Genomic DNA, 10,985 nt, shown 5'->3' with positions numbered 1-10,985 from the left:
TACTGCAGCTTTCTTTCGATTTCCATTTGCATGGAATATCTTTTTCCATCCCCTCACTTTCAGTCTGTGTGTGTCCCTAGGTCTGAAGTGGGTCTCTTGTAGACAGCATATATATGGGTCTTGGTTTTTTATCCATTCTTCAAGCCTGTGTCTTTTGGTTGGAGCATTTAATCCATTCATTTTTAAGGTAATTATCCATTTGTATGTTCCTATTACCATTTTCTTAATTGTTTTGGGTTTATTTTAGTAGGTCTTTTTCTTCTCTTGTGTTTCCCACTTAGAGAAGTTCCTTTAGCATTTGTTGTAGAGCTGGTTTTGTGGTGCTGAATTCTCTTAGCTTTTGCTTGTCTGTAAAGCTTTTGATTTCTCTGTCAAATCTGAATGAGATCCTTGCCTGGTAAATTAATCTTGGTTGTACATTCTTCCCTTTCATCACTTTAAGTATATCATACCATTCCCTTCTGGCTTGTAGAGTTTCTGCTGAGAAATCAGCTGTCACCCTTATGGGAGTTCCCTTGTATATTATTTGTCATTTTTCCCTTGCTGCTTTCAATAATTTTTCTTTGTCTTTAAGTTTTGCCAATTTGATTACTATGTGTCTCGGCATGTTTCTCCTTGGTTTTATCCTGCCTGGGACTCTCTGCACTTCCTGGACTTGGGTGGCTATTTCCTTTCCCATGTTAGGGAAGTTTTCGACCATAATCTCTTCAAATATTTTCTCTGGTCCTTTCTCTCTCTCTTCTCCTTCTGGGACCCCTATAATGCGAATGTTGTTGCATTTAATGTTGTCCCAGAGGTCTCTTAGGCCGTCTTCATTTCTTTTCATTCTTTTTTCTTTATTCTGTTCCGCAGCAGTGAATTCCACCATTCTGTCTTCCAGGTCACTTACCATTCTTCTGCCTCAGTTATTCTGCTACTGAGTCCTTCTAGTGTAGTTTTCATTTCAGTTATTGTATTGTTCATCTCTGTTTGTTTGTTCTTTAATTCTTCTAGGTCTTTGTTAAACATTTCTTGCATCCTCTCAATCTTTGCCTCCATTCCTTTTCCGAGGTCCTGGATCATCTTCAGTATCATTATTCTGAATTCTTTTTCTGGAATGTTGCCTGTCTCCACTTCATTTAGTTGTTTTTCTGGGGTTTTAACTTGTTCCTTCATCTGGTATGTATCCCTCTTACTTTTCATCTTGTCTATTTTTCTGTGAATAAAAACCAGTGGATTATTGGCAATTTCGTATGGTTAATCCAATATAATGAACAATTACCTTTTAAATAGTAGTCTGTTTTGGCTTGGAGAATAACCAAATATGCTTTTTAGAAACAATGCCAGTTTTTTTGTTTTATTTTGTTTATTTTTTAGAGCAAGAGTGAAGGTGGTCACTGTCTCCTTTACCAACTGGACACATTTTTTAAAACACAAGTTGAGAAATTTCAAGTTGCTCAAAAATGATTTCCATAATCTTGCTTACTATCATTGAAAAGGAAATAAACCAATCAAAAATGTTGCATATCTGTGTTGTACTTGGTGTGGACAGAGCAGAAAAACAGTTCAATCACAGTCTTACCCCAAGATGCTTGCAGTTCTATTTAAAGTTTTTTAAAGTATACTTATGAAAAGATGATGAAAATGCAAGGCCTTAAACAACTGTCAAATAAATAATAAAGAGAAGAAGTACTGCCACAGTCCAGAAAAAGAAAGCAAGCCAAAAACAGCCGTGGGCCCCCCCACTGCTATTGTGCCGGGGAAGATGTAGCAGCCTATTCTCCGAGCCACCCCTTTGCCTCTGGACTTCTCTGGGGCCAGTAGCTTCCTGACCAGGGGCCCGGGGCCTCGGGCTCTGCCAACTACCATGGGCTCCATGTCAAACCAGCAGTTTGCAGGTGGCTGCACCAAGGGGCCAGAGGAGGTGCCAGAGTCCACGGCCGGGGCCACCGAGGAGCCGCAGCTGCTTTCATGGTGCCGGCACATGTAAGTGGTTCAACGTGTGCATGGGATTCAGCTTCCTAGCCATGACCGCCCGCCCCAGGGTCACACTCGACTCCCCCGTGGATGTCTTTGTGCACCAGAGTAAGCTGCACATGGAGGGCTTCTGGAGCCTGAAGGAGGGTGAGGCCATGGAGTTCACCTTTAAGAAGTCTGCCAAGGGCCTGGAATCTATCCAAGTCACCAGCCCTGGTGGGGTGTCCTGTATTGGAAGCGAGAGGTGGCCCAAAGGGAAGAACATTTAGAAATGCAGATCAAAGGGAGATATGTGCTACAACTGCGGAGGTCTAGACCATCATGCCAAGGAATGCAAATGGCCACCCCAGCCCAAGAAGTGCCACTTCTGCCAGAGCATCAACCATATGGTAGCCTCGTGTCCACTGAAGGCCCAGCAAGCTCCCAGCTCACAGTGAAAGCCAGCCTACTTTTGGGAGGAGGAAGAAGAGATCCATAGCCCTGCCATGCTCCCAGAGGCCCAGAATTGAGCCACAGCAGGTGGGGGCTATCCTTCTGTGATCAGAAAGTTTTGAGGAACAGGCATCAATTGGTAGAGTGGAGAAAGTGGGGACAGGGTGGGTAGGGGGCAGTTGGCACTGTCATATATCTCAGGCTGGTTCGTAGCATCACCCCCTCTTCCCCTTTGGTTTGGGAGAAGGGGTGAGGCAAAGGAACTCCAATCATGCTCTATCCAAATGCACGTGAGGGCTTTGGGGGGTAACCCTCCCTGCATGCTTTATCTGAGTCTCCACCCCCAGAATCTCCAGCTTTTGAAAGTGGCCTGGATAGGAAAGTTGTTTTACTCTTAAATAAGGATATGGAATAATATTTCCCATGCCAGAGTGAAAAGATTAAGCATGAGGCCAGATTGATAGACCTAAACCCACAAGCCACCACCGTCTGTGGGAGGAAATATCTCAGGGGTAAGGCAGGGTTTTCCACATCTTGTCTCCTCATAACCCCCTCTTGGGATGGAGTGCTGAGAACTGTCCCAAGCAGTGGGTTGTGATGATAGGCAAAAGGGGTGGTTATGGGCACAGCTGTTGACCTGCTGCTTCTAAGCTCATTCCCACGCCATTCTGGGCCAATACAATTTTATTTATTTGCTCCCTTGGATGACTGTACCTTGGGTCCCACTTTCTTCAGGATGCCAACTGTACTGGCTGTGTGCGAATGACGTATCTTGTGCATTTTAACTTTATTTTTTCATAATATAAATATCCTGGTTTTGTATTTTTGTGTATTTTAATCTAAGGCCCTCATTCCTGCACTGTATTCTCAGGTATGTGAGCAATCTCAGGGATAAGTCGGCAGCAGCTCCGGGTCTGCACAGCAGGAATATTTTTTGTTGCTGTATCACCAGAGAGAACAACTCTTTGGAGTGTATAGCCTATTGAACTACCTCATTTTTGTCAATTAGAACTGGCTTTTCTGCCATAGTGTCCTCTTGAAACCCCGCCATCTTCAATGTTTCATGGGAGACTAGGTTTTAACTGGGTTGCCCCATGACTTGGTCTCCTTCTACTGAAAGACTGGAAATTGATCTGAATAGGAAAAGGTGGTACAGAGAGGTTAGGAGAGGCTGGCCAGGTAAAAGGTGCAGAGAGGAGAAGCCAAGATTAGGCAGAGGTCATCTGTATGTGTGATAAAGGATTCCTGTTCCAGACCTCTAATTCCAGGGCACTGATTTGCTTTACATACCAAATCCATCCTTCACTGGATTGGGCTAGGCCTACCACGCACAATAGGGTGTATTGTGTGCATTTTTGTAAAAAATGTGAGTTGGTGGGGACCAGTTTTAAGAACGATGCCTCTGTACCCATCTTGAGCTGCCCAGGGATGGACATATGAAGCAAGGACAAGATCCTTAACCTTTAACAATTCTGGGCTTTTCCCCCTTGGCTTCCAGAGACACCTTTAGTGATGGCTTCTTTGTGGTTCCCAGAGCCAGTGTCCTGCCCTGCTGCAACAGTGATTAGTGTCATGGTAGCTAAAGGAGAAAAGGGGGTTTCATTTACATGCTGTGAGATCACTGCAAACCTACCTCACTGTGTTGTAAGGGGGCAAATGCAAGAGAACGCATTGGGTGATGTGTGTCTGATCCTGGGTTTTTGTCTCCCCAGTTGCTGCCCCCCTCTAGTTATTGTATTTGTCTGGGCTTCATAGGACTTCACAAGTAGCTGATTTGGTGATTGCTAGGTGGCCTAGTTTGTGTAACTATAATGTGTTGGTCTTCTCCATGTTCTTTTGGGGTTTTAGTGTTTACAAACTTCTTGTTATATTGAGAAAAATAGCCAAAGCATCTTTGACAAAAGGTTCTGCACCAGCCAAAAAGATCTGAAACATAAGCTTGGGGGCCCCTCTTCTTGAAGTGGGGGGTCTTGAGCCACACTTTCTTTTGTGTTCCCCTTCCTCTATTTCCTATTTCGAACAAGATCTTCTGTCCTAAAAACTGGATTCCTACCCCCTCTTCTTTCCCCCTTCGTACCCCCCCCCTAAAAAATAGCCCATACACCTATATGTTTAATTTGTGGGGTATCTGCGATTAAATGACTTGTGCAGAAATCCTGAAGAAGCTAAGAACTCTCCATCCCTTGTTCCCAATCTCCTGAGTCATGACAGTTCCTTGATGTAATTCATGCCAGACAGACTGCTGTCTTTGGATGGATTTAATCTCTAATCCTAGGGTAGGAAGGAGCAATGAGGGGGCCTTCCATGTAGAAAGTGTGGTTGGGAGACCACGAAAGGAAAGATGAATGTATATCCAAGTCCCTCAGGAACTTTCATGCAGGTGCGAGAAACTTATGTCAAAGTGGCCACAAGATTGTTTAATAGGAGACGGACGAATGTAACTCCATGTTTACTAATAGAAACCAAAGCTTTGTGTGAAATCTTGAATTTATGGGGTGGGAGGGTAGAAAAGCATGTACCTGTCTGTTCTTTTCCTCATCCCTTCCCCTCATTACTGAACTGCAGGAGACTGAGCCCCCTTGGGCTTTGGCAACCCCATCTGGGCAGTGTTTATTTGACGGTTGATTTTGTTGTGCCAGGTACTTCCTTTCCCATTTGCTATCATTTTGTAACACACATGCTGACCCTTTTCCCTTCCCCTTCTTTTCCTTGGGAAAATACAATGAATAAAGACTTATTGGTACTGAAAAAGAAAGAAAGAAAGAAAGAAAGAAGGCGAGCAGAAGGGAAAGAGCACACATCCAAATGCAGAGAGAATGCACAAAATCTCTCCAAAAAGGAAGGACAAATATTGGCATGTACACTCCAGCAATCACTGTAGCTTCCTTCCAGTGGTCTGGGCAGCTGGAGCGAGTAATGGTGAAATGCAGGTAACTTCCTCAATCAGAACTAAACACCAGCTGGAGAATCAATCACCCAGAAGATCCATCAGTAGAGGAGGTATGGATCTATCCTGTTGTGTAGCTGAGTGAGGGTGGCCAGATCAACGCCTTCTGCCAGAGCCTCTGGGGGTGACAGTGACCACTGGCAACTAACACTGGGCAAGTACCACCTTCACTTCGGGCTGGATGCTAAGAACTTGCCCTCACAATGACTCGCTGTTATATATTGTTACTGGTGGGGTGAAGGGGGAGAACTCATATTCAAAGATTCAGTACTTTTTCCAAAAATTAACAGCTAGTCAGTTTTTGGATTTAGGATTTATGCCAGAGATACCTGACATCAAAAGGCAGGAGAAATTTATATGCACAAACACACGCACACAAGCTATTCATATTATTCTACTTTAACCTTCAGGTTATCCAAGTTAATAAAAAATTTATTACCAGTAATATTGTTACTGACCCAGGTTCTTGGACTCTTCAATCAATAGAAACTGATAACGGGCCAGATGAGAAATTCAGGCAAGGCTTTATTGGTACTCACTGAAGCATGAGAAAACAAGTAACAGTTTCCCTTGCTCGCTCCCTGTGAAGGGTGGGGAGCTGGTCCCTTAAATGGGGTGAGGAATGGGGCAGATCCATGGATTGGGCTGGAGGGATGGCTTAGGTGGTCTGCTCACTCCCTTGGTGGTACTCTGTGCAGGGATCATGCACAGTACCCTGATTTTCTCCTGACATCTCAGAAGTGGCAATTGGGTTTCTGGTCTTTTTGTATCTTATTGTTCATAATTTGCCCCAAGTGCACATTCATGCACTTAGTTATTTTTAGTCCCTCATAGTTTCTTTGTATTTTGTTGCTCAAGGAGACGTTTGTCCAGGTACAAGCACTGCAGCAAAGGGTCCCAGGTCCCAGGTCCTAGGTCCCAGCCTATCTTAATATTACACCTCCCAACTCATTTAAAGACATTGGAATTTAGTAACTTTTTATTCAGAATGTATAGTGTCCCTGTAATTTCCCATCTCTTTATAGAGAAATTGCTTTCTAGATTTCATTCATTTCAACATATTCTAATATTATCCTTATCATGGAGTCAACTCATGATGATCTCCAAAAGAACTTCACTAAATCTATTAGTTGGATGATTTGGGGCAAGTTATTTTAAGCTCCTGGATATTTTTGAGGTTCTGGCCTTGCATATCCCCAAGGTTACATTTCAGATCTAAAAGTTTCTTAAGTCTAAATTATTAAAAATCCATCAAATATGCAATAAAAGATAGAAATGTGAGATATTAACTACTAATTTTTTCAAAAATTACTTCAGTTTATAGTATCAAACAGAAGATATGAATCCTGACACACTGCTCTGTAAAAAAGCAAAATATTCAAGCTTTCCTGCTGTACTTGTTTTTACCAAAAACAAAACCAAAAAAGTCTCTTAATCACCTACGAGAAAATTCTTTTCCATGACTGTTGTCCCTATTTTAGTAACCTAAGGCATTGTTTAGTGAAGTACTAACAAGCCGCAAATTACCATGACTCAGTGCAATAAAACAATTTCTAGACATAACAATGCAATGTATGTGTTGGTGGTTGGCAAGTGACCGCCACACAGTGAAAGCCAGGGGCCACTCTCATGCCATCTTGTGGCTCTTGGCCCCTCCTGCAAGGCCTGGGAAGCCTCTCAATTCAGGCGTGGATGAGCCATGGGAAAGAGAAGCCTGGGCTGCAGCCCCAGAGAGGGGCTATGGCCATTTCCATTGAGTTTGTGTCCTCACTTCCTCCCTAACCCTGGATATATTAGCATTGTTTTAAATTGTATTGCCATGGTTACAAGCAAGACTGAGCTATTCCCCAATTTATCGACTAATCAGAACTCCTCCTCTCTCAATCCCCTTTCCCTGTGGGTTTTTTCCCAGGGAGCTAAGCTGCTAAGGTTTTTTCCCTTGTATATAGTAAGGATAGTCATATTTTCCTATCAAACATTTTCTTCCAGTCTGTGGCTCATCGGTAGACATTATGTATGGTCCTTTTCATCCCACAAATATTTTCAATTATTAAGAATTTTTTTTTTTTTTAATCACACAGACATTTGAAATTCTTAAAGAATCTCCCCCCTTCCCTGATTTTTGCTTAGGGTGACGCTGGCCCTTTATCCTCCCTATGGTCTGCCTATTACTTTCATAGCAGCATTTCTTCGTGTTCACTGAGAGGCAATTCCAGAACATACCGGTTTTACAAAAATTTAAAAATAGAATTGCTTGGTCATAAGCAGGTTCAGGAAATCGTGACAGCTTGCCTCCCTGATCAAGTTTTATGAGTTTCCAAGAACTTCCTTTTTCCCACATACTTGCCAGCTTTTGACATTTCACACTTGCTTTTTGGCCTAATGCTAGTCTGGAGCCAGTGAGGTTTGAGATTTTTTTCAGATGCATTTTAGCCTTGGGGTTCCTCTCCAAGTGGCCTTTTCACAAGTTCTCACTTTTATATTGCAGTATTTGTCTTCCTATAAATCATATGTAGTTTCCTTCTACATGGGACACCAATCTCTTAGGTGGGGTGTACATGTTTATCTCCCAGTCAGTAGTTAGTTTTTTTACTTTTTTCCCCCAAGGTATGAGTTGTTAAAGTAGTGCAATGTATGGATTCTTCCTGTACGGTTTGGGGTGTTTTGTTTTAGTTTTATTGATGTAAGGCCATCCCTAAACAAGATCTTAAAAACGGTAGTCTCTAAAGGTCTTTTGCCCCAAAACGTTCCCCAGGAGCTATTCTGAGCTTCATGCATTGCCTTCTAAGTGCAAAATTCCACTTAAAAGCCCTATGACCTTAAACATCATGATTGTAAAAATCTGATCTAATAAAAGTTACCCTCAGCGTCAAACCCGGGAAACTGAGACCTGGGAGCCAGGCTCACAACCTGCTCTGTGAGTTACTCAAACCATTCTTTTCTCAAATCTCACTGCGGAGCCTTCTAACAGGTTTTTAGAAATTTAGGTCATAGGCTCCCCGGGCTGGGTGTGCAGGGTCGGGGGCGGCTCCCCGGGCGGGGTGGGTGGGGGTCGGGAGCGGCCTCCCGGGGACTGAGTGTGCGGGATCGGCTCCCCGAGGCGGGGTGTGAGGGGTCTGGGCAGGCCGTAGACCCCCGCGCCGGGTTCCAGGCTCCACGCGCAGAAAAGCAGCACAGCCCAGACCGGACCAGAAGTCCCGAGCGCGGAAGATCTGCGCAGGCGCAGAAGGCCGCTTCGACACGAAGGCGGGACAGAGCAACGAAAGCGGAAGCAGACGGGAATGATTCAATTGACTTGCTCGTAAAAGCAGTGTTATCGGCTCCCACATGGTCTAGCGGTTAGGATTCCTGGTTTTCACCCAGGCGGCCCGGGTTCGACTCCCGGTGTGGGAAACGATGAAACTTTTAGAATCCAGGTTTAAGAAATTCACCGTTAAGTAAATTTAGATCCGTCTTAGCAAGAAGACTAAATATAATTGTTGAAAGCTGGAATTCATGACGGGTGGTCGTGAGCTTGAAGACCCGCCCTGCCACCCTGTAATTCATAAACCCAGGAAATCCAGATTGTGTAAACAGTATTGTTATTTTTGCCCTTGATATAGTTCATTTAAAATATCACAATAAATTATAATATTTATTGGTCAAACTCTATTAGACAAAGGAATTCTATTTTATTTTCTTCTCAGTTTTATGATGACATTATATAGCTTATAAATGACATTATAATATTGTGTAAGTTTAAGGTGTACAACATGATGATTTGATACACATATATTGTGAAATGATTACCACAATAGGGTTAGGTAACACTTCCATCACCTCACTTAATTACATAATTAGCATTTCTTTTACACAGGGAATTCTAATGCGCTGGCCAATTCACTGCTTTCTGCCTCCCACTAAGTGTTTCTGGCAGGAGGATAGAGAGCTAGCGAGGAAGAGGTGAGAAAGAGCCTGGAAGAGCCGCCCCAGGAGCAGCTGATGTTTGAGGACACGGGGGAGGGAAGCAAGAATCTTCCTGAAGCAGGAATCACTAGGCCGGAGACAAAGAAATAAGAGGTCTCCAAATAGAAATACAGCTTTAACAGAGGTTTGCACAGGGATGTAGACAGTGAGGGAAGATCCATTCACCTAACCAGCTTCCATGACATGGGTTAATGAGGCATGGAATCAGCTTCCGGATAGAATCACACGCATGGTTAGGTTGAGGTAAGCACTCCTTGCAAATTCAAATTTTCGGAAGTGGAAAGGGCCGTGAAACCTTCCCAGCTTCTACGCCATTTCCAAGATGGGAATAAAATCTTCCTTTCTATGCATACGAAACCAAGCAGGACCTTATGGTGCCCTCCCAGGTACAAAAACCTTTCCATGTCTGGTTTCTTATTTTCAGGATAAAGGCTTCAGCCTCCTAGATCTTCCAGAATACCAAAGAGCAGATTCAAACAGTTACTAACCAGGGAAGTAAGGGAATGCAGAAACATGTGCCTTTTGCACAGGTCAAGTAGATGAGTTAATAATTAGACGTATGACAGGACAACTTCTTCATCTTGCAAGTCTTTGTTGGTGGCACTAACCTCCCTAATTCTCCCTAGGATGCAGCATCACTTTTGGTTTACTACCTTTGTAAGGAGGGGAACTTCCAGGGGCTACCATTTTGTCTTTTCTGACCACAGTAGCCCCCACTCCAAGATTCAGGGGGCAATATGATAGTGTCATTTGTCAAGTAGGAAATTTGAATTATACATAACAAAATCAGGTAAGTTCACACCCACTGGAACCACTTTGAGATAAACTTAGGCCAAAACTTCATTTATTTCCAGCTCCAGTGAACCACACAAAAGTACTGGAGGAGCAGGAAAAACAAATAACAACAACAACATTAATACTAATAATTCCGAGCTGCCTAACTGAAACTGTGCACCTCAGACTGGGACTTGACCCCACGTGGCGGGACTTGAACCCAGCCTAAACCCAGATTGGGACTTGAACCCACGGTCTTTTAATTAGATTCACTCACCTGGTGTCTGGACTTACTGAGGCTTAGGTTCTATGTGTCTCAGCACAGAAGGAATTCAGCGAGAGGCAAAGTGATAGGCGAGAAGTAGATCTATTAATATAGGACGCTTGTGAGAGATGCAAGTTGGCAGGCGAGGGGGCTCTGCCCGGAGGATTAAGTGGGCTACATTTTTATAATCAAAGGAAAGTGGGGGAGGGGAAAAAGACTGCCTTCTTCATTCTTCGAGTAGACATACATCACTCGCTCCTCCTTTGTATGGGGCAGGAGAGTGTCTGACCCTATGAGGTCAAACTAGGTCTGTCATAGCACTTATTCAAATCAGCAGAAGGGTGGTAACATGTTTTTTTTCTTTCACTTAATGACCTGGGGGCATATCTCATGTTTTACAGTTAAGTAAGCCTGCTTCATTCCTCGAAGTTCCAATAGCTTTCTTGAGCAATCATTAACTTAACCGTGGTCTCTCAAAGTTCCCTAGGTTTCCCTCTCTATCTATAATCCCCTACTGGGATGTCTACAACTACCTGTATAACCTTCCTATTCCATCCCTATCACAACTGCAGGAAGGGATGAGTGTCAAATCAAAGCCAGTAAGTCAACAGAATAAATGCCCATAGGTCCTCTGGGGGAAGGGTT

At 43.5% G+C, this 10,985-nt stretch overlaps 1 non-coding gene and 1 pseudogene across 1 annotated transcript; both read left to right on the top strand.

The window, feature by feature from the left end:
* The first annotated feature begins 1,846 nt into the window (after positions 1-1,846).
* On the top strand, positions 1,847-2,465 carry LOC137760326 (protein lin-28 homolog A pseudogene; annotated as a pseudogene).
* Positions 2,466-8,656: 6,191 nt separating this feature from the next.
* TRNAE-UUC (transfer RNA glutamic acid (anticodon UUC)) lies at positions 8,657-8,728 on the top strand. The gene has a single exon. It is a non-coding gene; the product is annotated as a tRNA-Glu (tRNA).
* The last annotated feature ends 2,257 nt before the right edge of the window (positions 8,729-10,985 follow it).

The sequence above is a fragment of the Eschrichtius robustus genome, chromosome 1 (genome assembly GCF_028021215.1).
Source record: "Eschrichtius robustus isolate mEscRob2 chromosome 1, mEscRob2.pri, whole genome shotgun sequence".
Classification (NCBI taxonomy): domain Eukaryota; kingdom Metazoa; phylum Chordata; class Mammalia; order Artiodactyla; family Eschrichtiidae; genus Eschrichtius; species Eschrichtius robustus.
This window is presented reverse-complemented; position numbering and strand designations above follow the sequence as displayed.